Raw genomic sequence first — 20,592 nt, 5'->3', positions numbered from 1 at the left:
ATGAATAAATTTGCTTTGAAAATAGTTTGAGCAAGTTATAGGAGCCCTATTTAACATACATAACTGGATTATTCATGATTTATGGTAATCAAGTACCATGCTAGACACATGATGAGACGCGGCATGCCTGATTGAAAATAACCGTTTATTTACATTTATGTATGTAAATATTTATAATAGGTTATTTTTACAACACACAAAACACGAATATTTAATTAACCTATAGTATGTCAAATCGTGATGATTGTTATATGGCTATGCACAGTTCTACTCAACGAAGTAGTTCAGCAATCTACATATTTATCAAGCAGCATTAATTGGAGTGGCATTGGTAATAGTTTCCCGATTAATGCACGCGATCGTCTCTAGGTGGGTCCGTTTGCGTTATTTCGCGGTATCGCGCGCGCAATCGTAACCTCTTCCCACATAATTGGCGTGTGGGCGCGGCGGTGGTGGCGCGTTATCCCGATCGCCGCCCACCAGCGACGAGGCGACGCCCGATTAGATAGCCGGCCCCCGACACCCCGACACCGCGACCCGGGCAACACCTCCCGCCGCGGCGATGCGGCCGCGGCTGCCGACGCACCCGGCTAACTGGGATCATCTCCTGACGCGATCGCGAAACTCATAAAGCAGTCTCGTTAGTTACACACTACACGCGCGCTCCAACCAATTGTCAATAAACTAGAAATTTATTGTATTCGCTAGTTGCCACTAGATTCACTACCAATAAAATAATAAATCAATCAGCCAGCGAAATGCTTTTCTTTTCCACCTTCTATTTTTATCTTAAACCATTATCCTTAATAAGGCTGTGTATCTCTCGAATGCTGTGAGACAATAAGCCTCGAGCTAACCCTTATTAGCGATAAGAAGTGGCACTGGCTCGCCCGTTACGCAAGACGAGATGCTCGGTAGACGGTTCATTAATTGCGTATTGTCGAAGCTCCCGCTGCCGACGATCACATCTAGTAAATCGTCGCAAGTGATCTCACGACGTTCTTATTTCCGCCCGTTACGTGACCAGCGCAGCCATGCAAGTTTCTCTTGTATGCCAATGGTTAATAAAATTTAATGTGTGTTCAGCTAAAATTAATCGGAAGCATCGATGATAGGCGTGCACGTTTATGCCGCCAGGATAAACACAGATAAACTCGAAGACCGTTAAGTTGATTTAGCTCGTCGGTTCCGCCCCTCTTTGGCGGTATTACAAACAATTACTGGATTATGTTTTGTGAGAATCACGTTGTACGTTAAAGCAAGTTCACTGAAAAATATAACAACACAAATATAGAGCACTTACAAGTGCAATGAACAACATCCTGAACACGTCTAGAATTCCGTATAGAAATATAAGAAATGATAATTATTAGCGTCCAGTTCTTGAAATGCGCTCCAAGTTCTTTCTTAGAAGCTCTATAATTTAGCCCTGCTCAGTACTCAAACGACTGCAGACAAATTATGATTATACCCCATTCACTTTCTAGTTAACGTAACAAATAGTTCAGAATTTTTAAGGGACTGAGTAAGTTGTTGACTCTTTCTTGGAAACTATTCAACTATGTTCATTATGTCAATCGATACGTAGACGCTAGAGCAATTGCATTTTAACTGGGTTTTATCGCTCGCAGTATAGTTGACGTTAATTGACGAAATGCGAGCTAGTAGTGTACGCGACAACTGATTTATACACGCGCAAATCGCTACTCAATTTGCATTGGATCTATGTAAAGCGCCCACTCGAGCACTCGTTACCGCGATCGTCGCTTACTTCGATGTACTGAGCACAAGCCAAACGTCACGACTACTACTGGGAATGTGTTAAATCTCCTATATTTTTCTAATGTGCCCATTAGCCGAGCAGTAAAATTTTATTGGTATTGCTCATTTCCGTATTGTTATCCGTACTGGAATCTTCTTGAGCAATATTAATAAGCTTTTAACGATATCTACACTTTCGAAAAATCATTGCTAGTTGGAAAATTCTACATATTATATTATAACCACATTTATTAAAAAAACACGCGTTTCGCGAGTTGTTATTTGATTGTATGATTGTAACCGCTGCAGCGCTGTTCCGAACGTTAACGTATTTCCCATAAAAGCTATGAATGGTGGAAAATGTTGTATGAGACAAAATAGAGTTAGAAACACATGTTTACAGTTAGAAACTTAGAACACAAATAAAATTAACGAAAGACAGTAAACGACCGCACAGACACATATCCATTGCGGTGTAAAATAGCGGCGCGCGCAGCAAATGACATTCCACATTCATACCACGCCAAATAAGTGCGGAACGTGGGGCGTATTTAGGTCACACACTGATTCTTGGTAATAGAAGTGTGGAGCGTAAAGCTACACTGCACAGTTTCACCGCAAGTAATCTTACAGACTTATAAGAAGTTCCTTTTGCTAATTTGCGGACCGTGCGTTTCGGGCTGCGGTCACGCGCATGCCGACCGCAGCCGAATTCCGCTACTGGAACGTGCTACGTCGCTATTGACAGCGGCCATCAATCTTCCATCACGGCTAGGTGCTGCTTCGAATGGTAAATATTATTCAAAACTTCAGCACTATCGCATACATACTTTGACATTGCAGATTCAACCGCTAATGATTCTACAAAACAAAAGATTACTCCTATTAGTTACTCGGTTTAGCGAACCGCATTATGTATTTTTAGTTTTATCGCTGTATTCACACACCGTGTACACAATGCAGCAATCGGCTAAACGTTCTGTTGCGCATTCCGACTTGTAATAAATGTGAGAATTGGTTCTAATAGGGTTATGGCGGTATTATAGATAATTTGATGCAAATGAATACACTTGTAAACGATGCTTATTTCTTTTATTTATGTTGATTTTCGAATAAAATCAATTTGATTAGCTGAATGTTGCATGAATAGGACATAGAATGAATTAAATCATCGTTACATTAACTTTTTAAATTGTGGTAATATTATTTGCTTATCTAGATATTATCGTTCTTGTGTCATTATAACTCATTTGTTGTTTTGATCTCACAACCCTTACATTGCAAGGCCCATTAATTTTACCGGCACGTAATTCTTCTGTTATTAGCTACACATTGTAATTACAAATTTTTGTAGTAACCACGTCTCAATTATAATTAGATCACATTTTTTAATGGCACGTTCCGCATCGTGGTCGGGAGAATTAATAACGCCTTCATGTTCTGTGAAGATTCGTGTATGACATAATAAACTAGTCGATGAAGGGTAATTATGGTATTACTAGTATTCATTATATTAATCGATTATTCCGTAATTATTAATGCGTCATAAAAGCTAAAAAGGTCAATAAAAATAATAAGTTTTATAACAATTTTGGACCACACAGTGTATGTAGTAAAAACATACGCATTTATGAAGAAATCCATAGTAAGCTTACCGTAACATTAGCCCTGAATAACAGCGACAAAAACAAACAGAACATATTGCTACGAGTCTGTCAATCAAGAGGCACGCTAATGTCGCCTCGTATTGCATCTAGTTTCACTTACGGTGCACGCAGTTTTTCGTCGGGAACGCGATCGCGGCCGCGATCAATAGCTCACATTGTGCTCGACGACGCGACGCCCGCGCAAGTTACATAATGTGTCAGTCGTGGGAGCGACTACAGAGCCGCGCCGTTATGCGACGCACGCCACTGGTACCGTTCCATTAGTGATTTTATTAGACGATTCGCGTGTATCGCCCGTAATCAATTTGAGCACATTGCAGGCGTTGTAAGTCGCCCCACTTGCAACGTATTATAGAGCATAAAACGCTTTACAGCCACGTTCTGCATTTAAGCTCACACGGTGTTTCATTCCGGGCTAATGTAAAGCTTGCTGTGTATAATTTTGTTTTGTCCGCTTTATCTGGGACGCAACAGTATATCACGAATTTGTAGATGAATCGATACAATACGATGAGACCCTTGCGATTGTATTGAAACGTGAATCTCTTTTGGGATAATAACTTGATGTAACTAGGTAAATATTTACACAGTGCCACATTATGAAAATGTTATTGCTGCAAAGCTCCTTAAACATTATATCTGTCATTATATTTATTGAAACTTAGAACCTACCTATTTCCGTCCAATGCATTGAGAACTTTAATGGTAGTCATAGGCACTAAACCTAAAAAGATTCAATCTGTCGTCGTTATAGGTTATGCCAAGGGAAGGAGTTGGATGCAATGGAGTTTTTAAATGTCAAAATGTCATGTGTTTTTGGGCCAACGTGAAACGGTAGTTTTAGGATACCATTAATTAAATTTTTAAACTGTCGATCGATTCGATCAATTTATTATCACATCATATTGTTTCTCGGTAATAAACCCCGAAGCCGCAGACAGGCCGTAAATTTAAATTCAAAAAATATATTAATATTCTACATCATACCCAAGATTTTCTTCTTTATTGTTTAACTTGACCTCGAACAATGTACAACGGTAGTTTAAAAAATTTCAGTGACTTTTATGCATTCGTTTTTTATCTTTTCAGCGGATGAAAGTATTGCTCCCATTTTTTCGAAATAAAGTGGACTAAAGCCATTATGTATATTTGTGAGAGCCAGGAAACTGGTTTGCGAATATCGGTTAAATTATTATACAGTCAATATTTGGGTATGGCGGCGTGGTATCCGTGTCGGTGAGTCAACGGTGACCGCGTACACCCACATCTATTGTTAGCCGCAGCCGCAGGTTCCCTCATTTGCATACTCATCTCCCCATAAACAAATATAAGCTCCATTATATTGTGCAGATATCGGAATTTTATGATGTTGCTAAAATATAAGTTTCACTTTACAGTTAGTTATGCATTTTTGTTCGCATCAATTTTTACTGAGTATTTAATTAGTTTTATTCTCAACCATGACATCATCCGTATCAGTCATTTAACTTCTTTTACAAATTCAATCAACACTAAGAATTTTATTTTAATGGAGATAGGTTTCTCTCTCGATAACTTTTTTTTATCTTAACAATCAACTCACATCGTTCAAGTATGATTGGAATGGTGTTACTATTAAAAATAGATTCAGTTACGGGACACCTGTTAATAGAGGGTCCGTCAAAAGACACGCACCAACCGCGACCGCGGGTCGTTCACCCCGACACGACGTAATTAAAATCCTTCATGGAAAGCACGCCTGATGGAATCCATCCTGACCCCGCTCACGACCGCCTAGTACCCGCCCTTTAAACGTTACTTTATAAATAGGAGCAACCCAGCTTCGTGTCTCCTACCATTGCTATGCGATACAGGAGCTACTAAAAAAAATAAACTTAATTATTCCCTATTTTTTCGTTTTATTGTGCAAGCGTTTGCGTATAAACTTAATGGTTTTAAAATGTTTACTTCTACCGATTGCTATTTTAATGCGATTTTAGTGATGAAAGCAATAATAATAATATGAAATTTTAATATGTAGAACTTGAGTTCTTGAGCTAAAAATGAGTACTGGTTGTTTCAGACTTGTTAAGATATTTATTAGTCATGGTCATAGAAGTTTGATTTATTAATTGATTCAATTAAGCAGTCGAAAATATTAAATTTGATGACCGTGGTAATAGCTTCGGTACCACCAATCGATAATTAAGGATCGGTCAACGAATCGATTTCATTACCTAATTTTATAGAACGTAATTATATGATTGATCCGCCAAAAACAAATAGTTCCATAACATTCAAGAGAGAAAAGTAAAAAAATATATATTTTTTTTAATTTCGCCTGAATTTCGTTTTTCTATATTATATCAATATAATCAGGAAATCAGCACGTGGTATCGCCTTGTGCCCAATAATCGGTGGCGATAGCGTGTCGCCGACTCTGCGCGCGCGCAGTCACGAACCGCGATCCACCGCTGTTCTCACGTGACCCTCTTAATTATAATCTCAAGGCTCGCAATCGGGTCAACTGAATATACTCATCGAGATTCGCTTTTAGATGTTCATACATTTCGAAATAAAACTTTGTAATAACCAGGGTTTTCTTGTAAATTTACACAAAAAATATTCCGATCTTTTAACGTAGACCTACTTAAGTAATACTAAAAATGTTGCTCTTATTGAAATGAAACTACTTTTACGGATTTTATCGCGGTTTTAATTTTAGATTTTTGTTCCCGACGTTTCGAAACCTTTGCAGGTATCATGGTCACGGGCAGACTGAGATGGTGTTCGTCTTGACAGAAGATGTTGCTCGTTCTACCTTCATATTTTAATTAATTATTTGTGGTCCGACCTACGCAGTATGAGCTCACTGTGTCTTGATGTCTTGCAGCGCTGCTCTTGGGTTTGGCCTTGAGTTTATTTATTATTGGATCCCAAGTAGGTGATATCTTCCAGCCATCTTCTCTATTGAAATTAGGGTGTTTTTTAATCTCAATAGCCTCGCGAAACATCCTAGGTAGGAATTTGGATTCTTTAGCGAGGATCTGTGGTTGGTCCTGCAAAGGTTTCGAAACGTCGGGAACAAAAATCTAAAATTAAAACCGCGATAAAATCCGTAAAAGTAGTTTCATTTCAATGTCTAACATTCGCGTAAACCTAAGAAACCACTATGTTGCTCTTATCTTTCTGTTCTATTTCTTACTTGATTTAATATTTCATGTTGCAATAAAAATTGGAAGGGTCCCGAAAGTTTTTAAATTGTTTTAAATACTGACAATTAATTTTGTTTTATTTAATATTTCTATTCAATGGCGGACGTATACGTCTGCTCTACTGAATTTTCAACATGCTATAAAACACAATTATTCTTGCAACATAAACTCATGGCAAATTTATAATTCCATAGAAATTCATGGCATGGTCCAGGAAGTGTTCTGATACTCGTAACTTATGCCCGGACTCATATATTTCTTTGCGAACGTACCAGAGCATAAACGTGACAACCGTTTTTTTATGAGGCTACCACAGTTTACGTACAAATTGGAGCTCGTAAGTATCAAAGAAATTCCTCCAAAGTAATGTATCGGCTGTACGTTAGGTCGTAAGTTGTAAGTTCGTGATCCAATTCCACACAGTTGGTGCTCTGGTACCAACATGACCCGAACCCCGGTCGTGCTCTCCGGATCGTTTGTTATACTTTTGCGGTTCGCCAAAGCTACCAGTTGTTCCGTGTACAATTGCGGACCTAGATACCTCAGTAAGGACCTAAATAATCCCAGTTCGTGGGAAAAATCTCGAAACTATTTTTTCTCTGTTCTTAATAGATGATGTTTGTCCGGTTTTTTATAAGTTCCAAAATGGTTTGGTGCTAATTTAGCCGCTAAATAATTTCTGCGACAATGATTCATAAGACAGCATCTATAATACCTAGATGCTTATGTGTGCATTCAGAAAGATACAATTAATAAATTCAACATGTTTACATCTACTGTCATTGCTATTGGTTTCTAACGTTTCGTGTTAGAAATAATTTTATAACTTGCTGTTTCTGTGTTGTGTCAATTATTTCAATTATATCTTGTCGCTATAAAATATGTCTATCTAACATAACAATTATTATATATGCGTGTTTTGATTTTTTCGCGAAACGAACTCACATAAAATTTTAACCACTGACAAAAGAAAACTAAATTAGAATTTACCCTTGTGTGCATTTTAAAATATATTTTTGAAAATGACATTTTGCTACTAACTTGCGATTTAATGTGAGTGCTTAAAATTAGTTTCTTTTGCGGCACGGTGATAGGTGCACCTTATCAGCCCCGCGCGTTGATATCTTTTCTTCACGTTCACAACACACTTTAAATATTTTCCGATATACATATAATTTCTTGGGCATGAATTTTTTTACAGTAATAGAATGTATTTTTAGAGACCCATTTCTGTGATATTTTTAGGGGGACATATAAAATACATTAATAACTAGCGCAAATGAGCTCCATGATGCTAAAGAATAGTAATGATCATTTCTTAACATAAATAAACAAGAAAATATTCTTTATTTGGAATTCAATTAAAAGTAATTTGTGGTCACTTAAAAACGCGGTAATAAATATTATTTCTTCTTGCAAAGGGAGCCAAACGCAGCGACTCTAAATATAGCGCAGTGCCATTATTACTATATGCGCATCGGAGCTTATCGCTCTATACACGATTGAAGACAAGCTCGCGCGCATGAACGCAAAAACCTTCCTCTGTACATACCCTAACGGTACGTTATACAGTCTATCCATTTTTCTAAGTTATCATCAATTTATTTTTCCACACAGTATGTTTCCTACTGCTTTGATTGATTGATTTTTACCATCTCTTGAACCTTTTTAAGAGTAAGTGATAAAATTATTCATAATGTGACTAAAGTTAAGCTTTCCCTATTTTTATGACATCGTAATACTCTAATAATAATATTCATATTTTGACTATAATTTTATAAACCTATTGTACTACTCCAAACATTTAATTTAGAAATATTTGAATTATAATATAAAGTTGGTTGCAATCGTACCGGTGGCTCCAGCGGACAGCCACCATAAAATATTAAATAAACCTGTTTATTGAACAAGATCACCTGGCTGCTCACAGGCTGTCCAGGACTGCGATCTCAGAAAAATACTTTTAAGTGGATTTTTTAAATATCTTAAATAAATCTTAGGATGCAGAAAAAAAACATTAATATAATGAAAACGTACCTTTTAAGGGCTACGGCAAGGATATCGAAGTATTTTTCGTCACGTGATATTATAGTTCAAACAAATTTCAACACGCAGTTCATGAACTTTTCACTGTTCGTATATCACAGGCGGTCGCACAGTCCTCGGGGTGAGCGCGCACGTTGGTCGCGAGTAGTGTCGCGGCCACTCTCGACGAGACACTGAACTTGCCGGGGTGCGCCCCAACGGTTATAACATAACACGTCTGACGTAACCTTAACCTTGCAAGAAGAAGAGGAACGAGCCGCCGAAGGACGGAGAGAGAGAGCGATAGTTTCGAGAGAAAGGGAGAGATGGCGGTCGCCGGACGCGCGGACGTCGCGGTCCGCCCGCCGACCGCATCCTACTTCCCATACGTATCACTGATAATGTTTATCTTTCACACTACTGTTTGATTACATGCATTTAAACAAATTAAGAAATATAATGACACTACCTAATTATCTTAAAAGGGTTTTATTTGATATGTAGAAAGCTTCGATGAGGCAATAGGTGAGAAAAATACGTCAAACATAAATAAAACTGTAAAAGAATATTTGAAAGTATATACTGGTATGTTTAAGCAAATTCTAGAATAAATACATTGCTGCTAACATAAGCGACACATTTATAGGAATGCTTTGTATGAGGGAACCAGTCACGCGTCCATTAGCAAAAGCACGGTCTGTTGCTTCATCCATTACATGCCAAGTTTCTGGGCATTTGCGTTAACGGCAAGCAACCGCAATTCAAGTTCACACAGTGCTATTTTTTGACAGAGAAGACATACGTAAAATAATATTTTACAACATTTCTAAGAATCATGAAAATTACCACACTCCCAAATTTTACAAGCTACTAAATATACGACTAAGTACTACTACCTACCAGTTAAATATATTAAATCTTGGATATAAGACCGATGGGATTTTTTTATAAAAATATTAATATGAAAACTTGCTTGAAAAATAATAAATGAATATGAAAACTTGAATATGCTACCAGTACAGTACAACACGAATCTATTATTCATAGTTGTCAATAGCTCAAGGATCACTCGGTCACATTTATCTATAGGAAAGGTCCCCGAAATGTAACGGTTAATCTGAATAGCATTGCAATACTTAGTTAAGTACAAACCTTATTTATATGCCACTTTATGTCTTTGAAGTTCACAGCGAAGTGCGGAATTATTGCGCTACTTATTAATAGTTATGGGCACGGCTTGGGTTAGAACAACTATTTTGCATATCTTCTAATGAGTCACGCGGTGAAATTTAAAAAACAAAACACTGCGTGCTTGATTATAAGGGACGTGCGAATTAGCTCACGTTATATGCCCTCTTAAGGATACGTGTATATGTTAGAAGCCATTGAAAGCGCAGGTCCTTACAAAATATGGACGATAAACACAATGAAGTTTTTTTTTTGAGTTTTAAAACCATATAAATATTATCTTTGAGTAAATACAGACATTTCGGCAAAAAAGTAACAGATACATAAATAAAACGTAGTTTTTGTATCAAAATCTTTGAACCAAATAAGAGTCAAAAATTTATTACAATGGTTTGCTATTTTTTACGATCCATATTTAATTCTAAGTATAAAAGCAACCTCGGCGGAGTTTAATATGAGTACGTTTCATAATACATGTATTCATGAATTCATAAATTCACAAATGCTTCAACTTTATTGCTGTGCGCTCGACAATAGCGACAGGTGAATAAACTAAGTGATATCGTCATAATTCACAGTACTTGACTCTATGACTTTATTCCCAATACCTACAAAGCAAGTTGAATAAGTATTATAAAGCGTTCAATTGTTACTCAAATTGCTCAATCTTTTACTCTCATCTTCACATTCGTGAATGAAAATGTAAAAGCATTTCGCTTTCAAATGGAACAATTGCGACGTTTTGCCTAATGACATGTACCAAAGAAAAGACTATGTCGATGACCTCCACTTTCTAAGACGTCTGAACTTGAAAACTGTTTATTTAAAATTTTTTTTATTTACTTTTCACTTAACTTTTCAGTTCTATTGATTTCTTTTAAAAAATAATACTTTCACATGTTTGTTTGCTCTATTGAAATTGGTCCCATTAAATTTTAAAATAAGTTTAAATGTGTGTTGTTTACGCATTTCTACAGCTGTGAATAGATTGTTAACTATTTTTTAATATTATAATGTAAAAGTTTCCCCTATAATGAGCTTTCGAATACATTAGGCGGCGGTAATCCTTTTTATTAGCGGAGCAATAAAAGTAGTGAAAACAATAGGAGTTTTGGCTGTCTTTAAACGCTCTCAGGACGTAAGGTGATCATGACTTTAACAAATCAGCAACAAATAGACTAGCATATGGTCAACTAACTAATAAAGTACATTGACTTATTATTCGCCCACAACCTTGGAAATAACATTGCGCTTAAATATTAGTTTAGTAATTTGCCACGACATTGAAAAACAACAGGTTCAAAACATTCCTCAAATGCGATCGACTTACCAAAATATTTTGGTATGTTAGTTCGATTTCACACCCACATAATGACGGCAATAAATCAGTATAAGCCTACTTTTACCCAAATCAGGTTTGTTGAGCACATTATTATTAAGATGTATTCGTGGATAACTCAATGAGGACATACAGTAGTAATTTAGATTTGGATCTGCTTGTAATCGAGACTATTAAATTACGATAACGTTATGAGCATGTCGTGTCGTCCGTCAGCGACGTCACGGCGGCGCTCGGCGCGACATCTACACTACGCCGAGAGGTCATTGCGACGTATCAATGTGTATGCACAGCACATGATCATTCTTTCTACTGTGCACTGTAATCGTGAGCTCATAATCTTCATTAGTGCGCTCGATTCATCTTGGTTTCACATCAATTCATCAAGTTCCCTCTTTGTCAATTATTACATCATAAAAGAATGTTCCCAAGACCTGTAGTTGGTTATGCTTCACATCATATTTCCCGTCTGAGTGCCTATTACGCTCCGGGATATGATGCTACTCATTCATTTATTGGCTGATGATACGTATCTTATTGTTTATGACGATGTGCAATTTTACATGTTAGATAAGATAACTCGAATAATTAACAACAACTATGGATATAGTTACGTACTTGCTCTTGTGCCATAAATCTCGGGTCTAATGATACCGGAAGTTCTATGTACCATGAGTTACCTCTAGTTAACTTTATTAAAATAAAAACGTCAGTCGTTCGTTCCAATCTAATAGCTACAAAGAAAAGTTGGTAAAAATATTTAAGTTCATTTATGAAGTCGAACTTTTTCATAGTCAGTAAAGTACTGTCATCGCCTAAAGCCGTTAGAAAAATTGTTACTAGTACCGCAATTTGCATTTAATGTCCCAGTGTAATTAGAAAACTAATTGCTGGGATGCCTATATTAAAGCTATATTTTAAAATTAACAATCAAATAATGTTTAAACATGAATTGCGATCAAGTTAATTAGCCGAGAACGTATTAAAATCTTCTTTCCATTTTCATATAAAGAAAAGTTTTATTATAGTTGAATGCGAGTTAGATGAAAGTTTATTAGCGACGCATTCACATCAAAGGCGCATCCTCTGCGTCCTGGGGGCTCGCGGTTCGGGCCCGGCTCGGTCGCGGCGCGGCGCCGAACCCAAGTTCACTATTTCACGTTGGACACGCCTGTACCACTGATGCTGCGCTAATGTTTTACTCTCCGCTTTTATTCCCATAATATTTCTCCGGGTTGCGTTGAAAGCTTTTAAACCCTCGACTTTAATAAAGTACAGCATGTCTCTCGGTCAGAAATGATTAAGTTACCAGTAAAATTTATGCGGATTTCAATTTTATTGTAGAGGACATCGATTTCACGCGATGTACTTTATTAACATTTTTGATTGGAAAAGGATTTGATAGATATTTACGATCATCTAATGAACATACAAGTGTTAATTAAGTCTTTTCAACTTGCTATAAATTCGTTCCTACAGATTCGAAACACGACTACTTCATTCTCTAAATTGCCAATTTTAATTTATTGTTTTATTTGCATTAAAATATTTCATTTAAATAAAGCTCATCTGCGACTTATTATAATAAATTGAAAGTATCTAAAAATCTCTTGTAATACGGAAACGGAAAATTTTTCCGCTACGCTGATCCTAATTTACGACTAACATTAATCTACCACTTAATAAACAAATTAAGTTACAGTTGTTATTGCCAGCGATTTTTCTTAAAAACCAATTTCATTTTTATGCCAAGTATACCTATAATACAGGTCACTGTGCAATATATTTTGAATTGATAATACCATATAAATGTTTCGAATATCTACAGTGTCATAAATTTCAAATAAAGATCGTTGTTATTAAAAAATAAATTAATATCATAAATATAATAACAGCCGTTAGAAACGAAAGAAAAAAAATGTAAATATTTGTGTTAGTATTGTACGCTCCTCATAGTGGAGAGATGTCAACCTACTAAATAGCTGATAATTTAAATTTTATTTCCAGTAGTTGGCCATCAATTTATGTAATTTATTCAAAATGTTTCATATTTTATCTCAGAGAATGAATATTCTTATTTATAATACCCACATGCCATGCTTCACACGAACCACCTGGATCAAGTTTGCTGTTTACATTGTAAACGTTGAAGCTTTATAATCATGTCTAACAATCTAGCATTTCTGTGAAGTAATATTAAGTGTCGCTATTGAGTAGTGCGGAGCTGAAAAGCGCGAATTGTTACATCCTTCTTGCAGAATCTCAACGTCATTATAAACCCCGACAATGTAGCGAGTTGCTCCTTAACCGCGGCTTTTTAGCATAACAAGCCTCTGAGAAAACAGATAATGTTACAAAATTCCTTCCAATGCTAATTCAATGCTTTTAAGTTAATTAAAGAAAAAAAACATGTCATTTTATATCCAAAATAATATATAAGGAATGTGTTTTTAAATACCGTAATAGATGCTTAAGAATTAGCCTGATGTGTTAAACTTGTTTTTATTAGTGCCTAATTAATCCTAAATTGGTAATCATTATTAACTTTACTTTTAAACGTGTTCATTTATAATGTAATAAAATGGGAAAGCTAATTCTAATAACCAGCGGTTAAAATTATACCTACACCTGCCTTTTTATGTCACCTGTAGCGGCCGCACGCAAATGTTCTATTTTCGTCAAAAACATTTACACTCTTCTTTTAATATAGTTGCAACATATATTTTTATTTCTCGTCGTTAAGATTTTGGCAAAACATATATGTACCTACATATCACTCTACTATAATCTTACTGGTTCATCGTGTTTACAACTGTGCCTTACATTTCATGTGTGTTTAAAACATTCGTAATTCGCAACCATTTCACGCGACTGTTAGAAATCTTTACCCAGAAACTCGTATTATTTATAAATGTCACTGCGTGAGTCTTGAGTCCCTCTCAACTTTTTCTCTGTCTCATTTTCTTTTTAATTTATGTAAATACATTTCCCTTGACGGCGTCTCTTTTCACACGTTCCGAGATTACACCGAGTCCGATCTTAATCAACTGATGCGGATTTTTTATGACCGCTTTATGAACCAGGAAATATTCTAGGCTCTAAAGTATACGGTGTAAGATGTGGAACGCATTTTTTATCATTATAGTAATCATACACGCCTGTTGAATACATTTCTTTGAAAGCTAATTAATAATAAATATATACTTTTAAACTACGAGTGATTTTAGCGACCCACATTAGATCAAAAGGTGTTTGAATACGAACACACCGTATTAATTCATGGCCACATCAATCATGGACTGTCCGGGCCGCACGTAATTACTTGTTTATTCAAGATGAGTGGATATTTGATAATGAATTAGCAACATTACTTTTGCCGTCTGTACTCGAAGTAACATTATTAAGAAATAAATTGTATATAATAAGCTTTAGAGCGCTTCACCTTTACACTATCCATTATTGCTTTATGCGAACACACAAAATAAACAACGTCTCGGTATAAACTTGTGGTTAGTGAGAATAAACGTTGGAAGCAATATTCGCGTAGATGTGAGTATGATACGCAAAGAGTAGCCGCATTTATCGCACCTAATAGCAATCGTATAATGCACTGTTCAAATTACCTTGGATATGTTACCAGTTGGTACTATAAGTGTACTCTAAACTACGTTTTTTTTAACCATCTTATAAATTTAAATACAGTTATGTAGCTGTAAATGAATTTATATGTATCGGTGTACCATTACGTAGGTACAGATAATCGAATTAAAGACTTGTTGATTAGAAAAATGCAGGACCCTTAGTTAAAGGTTAATGTGAAAATAAAAATATTTTATGACAAGTATTAATTTTTATACGTAGTAGAGATCTTTTTCTCGATAGCTCCATTTTGCATCAGACATAGTAAATGCTGCATTAACAGGAGAGTAGCAAATATCCACACGACTTAATTTTCATACATAGAGTTGTCTCATGTTTTATAAAATAATGAATTACACCTATCCTCGACAAAACCCATCAAAGTAAATTGTTCGAACCTCCTGCAGATTATAGAAATTACCTACACAAAAGCTTTGAAACACTCGCATTACATTTAATATCTTACATAATTACTTCAGTTGTCTTTCATAATAGCTTTTGCCCGCGGCCCGTCCACATGGGAATATACCGGCAGCAAAAAGTGGTGTCATGTTCCCTTCAATTATAATTATTATTGTTTGGCTCGCTTTTCTCGTAAGTTTACTTACGTGAAACATCCACCGTTGAACATAAGCATCAGCCACCGACAGGTACAATGAATTCTTGGAAGGAGTGCGCACTATAATAATCCCGCTTGACAGACGGAGGGGTGACAGACGCAGTAAATTGTTTCCAATGAACAGGTGAGGCTTCAGCCTGACCACTTAGCAGGACCTCTCGTATACTTGTAATAACTAATGCAAATGAACGCTCTACTTGACTTCTCGGTTTCACGACCACTCGTTTCTTGTTACCATACCAGTGATTCATGACCTATTTTTTTCATATAGTTTTGCTGCATAATACTACTCCCAACACTTGGGTGCAATTAATAACATCCGTAGGTATAGTTTGAGAGTGAATGAGTGCATAGTCGTTCTGTGATTTTGATTGCGTTCAAAGTACTTAGTGTTGCGCTCGTACCTTATACTTACACTTATCTAGGAACTTTCGATTGACATAATAAGCACTCCCTCAAACATAGGCTGGTAGTGGAAAAAGTTCGTCACGCCTTATAACCCTCAGGGGTAAATCGAGATGTGTTGCAGAACACCCACATTTCGCCGATTGCAAGTTATTTACTGCGCTCAATTGCAGACCTCGGTTACTACTGAGAAATTTCTTACGCGATGACAAAAAATGTGCGGAGAATTTATCCTATGTTATCAATCACTGCACAATAACAAATTTCATTAATTACTCTAACCTCATTAAGCTTTAAAAGCTGATTAAACTTCGTAAGTGAAATAGCTAACAAACTGGTATTTTTTAATGAATTGGTGGGAACAGCTTCTTCGTAAAAAGGATCGTTTAAAATAATATAATAGACATAAATTTTAACTAGGTTAGGTACCTGCTTCATTATCCAGATTTTTTAGTGAGCAAGCGAGCTTTTAGTTTGCTAAGAAATTCCGACTGAAATAGTTTTGGTAAGCAAACGTTTTTCCGAGCTCAAAATAAATAAAAAACATCGTTATACAACGCCAGGATTTATAGTAATGGTTTAGAAAAGAGATTTGTTTTCATTCTTAGTCATTTTTGCTAGAAACACAGTTTTAACGTCCTGTTTTCGGCTTATCCGTATATTTTATTGATGTATTTGACAAAGATTAAAATAACGGCAAAAGCGAGACATACGCATCAAACATACCAACTACATTCTTACATTTGTTAAATGTCAAAACAGTTTATTGCCGTCTAGCGCGACATCAATCAACGTATCCCGCAAACAAGTGAGACTATTATTTTTCTTTTTCCTGTTAAAATAACCTCATTAAGTATTGTGTTGAAAACTTTAACTTTTTACCTAAAGCTTCATACTATAGATCATTTTACACATTTGCATTCACCTGTATTGTCTAATTATATTTAATAGGATTAAAATAAACAACTGCTGGATTATAATACAGCAATTTCCCGATATATTTATTAACGCGAGAAAACTATAAAGATATAATGTGCCTCCGTCGCATGTTAGCAGCGTTATAAATTTCTCGAGTCAGAAGTCAACCATTAAACCCCAATCATTAGCAAGGAAGCGTTGGCCTTTTAACTGCAGTTAAGATATCGCTGGAAAACTTTCTAAGCAAGACCCATTTTACACTGAAAGAATTGTATTAATAATTATTTTGCTCTTTCAAACAATACATTATTAATATTTTATATCAATTCACAAACATCAGTCCTTTTAGAGACGGAATCTTGAAGTAATTTATTACTAAACGGTCTTTTGAACTAAGCCGCCAATGTATCTGAATCGGGCAATATGATTGTACTGAATTTCTGGCATAACATGTATTACTTATGCCGACTGTTTACAGATATGAATCCAGTTTTCTTGTTAGTGCTAGACCTTATTTTCCGTGAATATGGCTAAGTTATTAGGGAAAGCAATAGTTTCATGTCATAAACATAGTTTTGGTATTACTGCCTTATCGTAAACCGAAGTGAGTTAGTATAATATAACTATTTATTTATTTATTTTAGTTAGCCCTGGTATTTACTTTGAAAATTGCTGCAAGTAACCAAAAATATTGACTGTACGACTGGAGTCTAATTGTCGAAAGTATGTTTGAAATATTTGACAGAAAGTGTCTATACTCTAGACAATATGTATGTATGTAAATTTATTTTTGTTCATACAATACACGTTTTAGAGTCAATTTTTACGGTGTCTATGTCGCCCACATTGCAAGGAGACAGTTGAATGAACATAATTCAAGGTGTATCATTAGCTTCGTGGAATACCCATACACCTGCGTTTGACGTGTATCGTCATTCATCCACTCCTTAATCTAAAAAGTTAAGTTTTAAAAGAAACAACCGTTAAATTAACTCCGTCTTTCGTTCGTCTCGACACTCGTAGGAAGTTATTACCGTAAAATTTTGCGTGTTTGGTAATTTTATAACTCTACGTGACATCAATATTTATTTTGTTAGAAGCTGACTCAGAGAATCCTGTTGAAAGTCTTCTTACTTGATACGACTGTGGAAATACATATCAGTTTCACTTTTCCCTCATCTATAAATGGTGATATTCGTATCACGATTGGGGTCGCGCGTGCTAACTGTCTCGGCATGTGTGCTAAAGTGATTTTCCCCGCCAGCTACTGAAAAACAATACTGTCTTTTGGTAGATTATCTTATAAAAATATTTGCATAACATACACGACACATATCTACATGAGTTGAACGCGAGCAAATGTGAAACGAGAGCTAGAGCAACAACATATCACACACTTCTATTTCTTGAAAGTATCATTGTGAAACTATAAAGCTAGCTTTAGAGGTATAAGTCGTTGTGGATATAATGAATACAATCACTCTAGTTGTTCTCTGCACTATTTCTACAGTTGTTATTCAAACAGTAGGAACTGAATTTGCAATAAACGACAGGAAGAGGGGCTAAGCTTTACGAGCCAAGATGTATGTCCAATTGGCAGTTAAAGCATTTTAACGGCATATTGCTTCAGAGTTGAAATTAAAGCGGCGGATATTAGTCGTGCCTGTTTAAGTATAGGAATTAATTAGTAGTGCTGCAGAATAATTTCTCATTAATTTCAACACGGGCGTATAGAAACCCCGCGCGGCATTTCCATGCTTTGTAAGTAGAGGCATGAGGCGGAATTACCATATGCAAACCATATATCACACAGCCACTGTATTCTGCGCTTAATGTTCGCGCCTACATCCAATCCTTAACAATATCGAATTCATATTTTATTTTATTAAAACTGTCTTCTTTCTAAGAATTTCTTTCAAATCTTAGGGCCAAATGCCATCATAAATATTAAATAATCTACAACTCTGTCAAACCTTTTCTTGCGGTCGTTATGCATCAACCTAAGCACTAACATATTTTACAAATGTTGAAACTTGACTATTATTATTCAAATCCTACTCACTGTACCAAGTAACAAATTGAATAAAAATATTTTCTCAACTACAGCTAGTAGCAACACACGATAGGCGTATTTTATAAGTCAGTTTCATGGTTATATTTTCACGTAAACTTCCGCTCCATACATTTTAAGTTAAACCTCTATCGACATTCATAAACTCACCATTTTATAGGTAATAATGCTCTTCATGTACGGTATCATACTCATTAGTAAGTCTTAAATTTCTTTTTTTTTCAGGTAAGTTCAAGGCAACGGCAGTTTTGAAGTCTCGCCTTATACAATGTTACGCCGCATTGCTTTTGGTAAGTCTCCAAAACTTTTTTACTTTTTATAAATTCGATTATCGTTTGGTATTGGATTTGATGACTTTGGTAGTAGTACTTTAGTAGCTTCACCTGTTCTTCATAAATCTAAGTTATCATGGCTTAAAAGCTTAGGAGTATTTTTAACATAAAAATACCTTAAATACTACAGTAGCAACGGTTCTTAAACTACGTGAATAACTCGTGTTGTTACATAAACTATTAAGAAATAAACATTAGCTACTTCTTACACTAAGTTACAGCGTGCGTGACATCACATGTACAAATTAATTACGCCATTTAGTCGGTATATTATTAAAGTTGGTAGTCAACTGCGCGTTAAATAGTTTGTCACGATTACAACAAGCGAGATATAATCCGCGGTGCGATATTAACGAGTAGTCGCGACTCTCACGCTATCATATTCGAGTGCATCGTTTGTACGTACGTACAGGCCTCGGGTGTACACAGGCCTTTATCTGAGTAACGCGCACCGTTATACTTCGGACACTAACACACTGAGCTAGACAAATTCACTCCACTTTCCATTTTTCACAGGTCATTTTCTTGTACACGCAGACGATGCGAGTGCAGGTGGTTCGCGGAACAAGATGTAGACCGCCAAGGCTACCTTCCACATCACCTACTTTTTACTCGTTATAAATCTTGTTGATATAAAATAAACCTTCTCACCACGTGTAAAATAACATTCTACAAAACACTCGATATACCATTGCCTACTTACGGAAATTGCAATTTGAAAACTGAAACAATTTGGACCGTGAATTATTGTAACATTTACTAAATAAGTTTATACGAATGCAAAACATGGCTGCGTAAACCGAACGTTAGTCAAGGGATGTTTATTTTAGATATCAATGTCAGTCAGTTTAACGCCTTTACGGATCCGTATGTTTTTTATCTCTTTACAAGCTACTTCAAATCGCACATCCTGCTTCTTTTGCCATACTTGGGGTTGAATCGCAGGGACGTCGCTTGTGTGATAATGGTGCCAGTGTCCGAGTGCCGACACTAATCCGAGCTCTCCTCGACATGGCACCGAAATAAAAGAAAGCTTGAGATGTCGCCCGACCGCCGCACTTTACGTTTACAAACAAGTTTATGAGTCATTCATGAAATCCATCGAATTTTAAATGGCATTCAGGCATTTTCTGATTCAAAAACAGCTCGGGTCGTTCTCAATTTGTAAATGCAATTGATATGGAGAGGCGGAAATAATGAAGATAAAACTTTCAATATTTATAAATGCAATATTTTTATCATTGTATATAATTTATTTTTTAAATTAATTAAATCAGTTTTCATGGCTTCGTTAGTGCGGTAAAATAAAACTCGAGAAACATGGCAGATATTTTAAAGGTAAAATAATGCATTCCAGAACATTCAATTTGTATATTGTTCTCAGTTCTACGGAATGTACAAAATGAACAAGACAAAAGTTTCAAAAGAAATCGA

General features: G+C 35.9%; 2 protein-coding genes across 4 annotated transcripts in view; one reads left to right on the top strand and one right to left on the bottom strand.

Annotated features, from left to right (window-relative positions):
- The window catches only part of LOC113496718, a 51,385-nt gene extending 41,824 nt beyond the window's left edge, over positions 1–9,561 (bottom strand). For both annotated transcript variants that reach the window (XM_026876032.1, XM_026876033.1), the window contains exon 1: positions 8,660–9,561. The gene's annotated coding sequence lies outside the window, so the exon portion shown is untranslated. The remainder of the gene's footprint in view (positions 1–8,659) is intronic.
- LOC113496719 (autophagy-related protein 16-1) overlaps positions 1–20,592 on the top strand; it is a 146,675-nt gene that overhangs the window by 58,780 nt on the left and 67,303 nt on the right. The window lies entirely within an intron of this gene.

The sequence above is a fragment of the Trichoplusia ni genome, chromosome 8 (assembly GCF_003590095.1).
Source record: "Trichoplusia ni isolate ovarian cell line Hi5 chromosome 8, tn1, whole genome shotgun sequence".
In the NCBI taxonomy this organism is placed as follows: Eukaryota; Metazoa; Arthropoda; class Insecta; order Lepidoptera; family Noctuidae; genus Trichoplusia; species Trichoplusia ni.
This window is presented reverse-complemented; position numbering and strand designations above follow the sequence as displayed.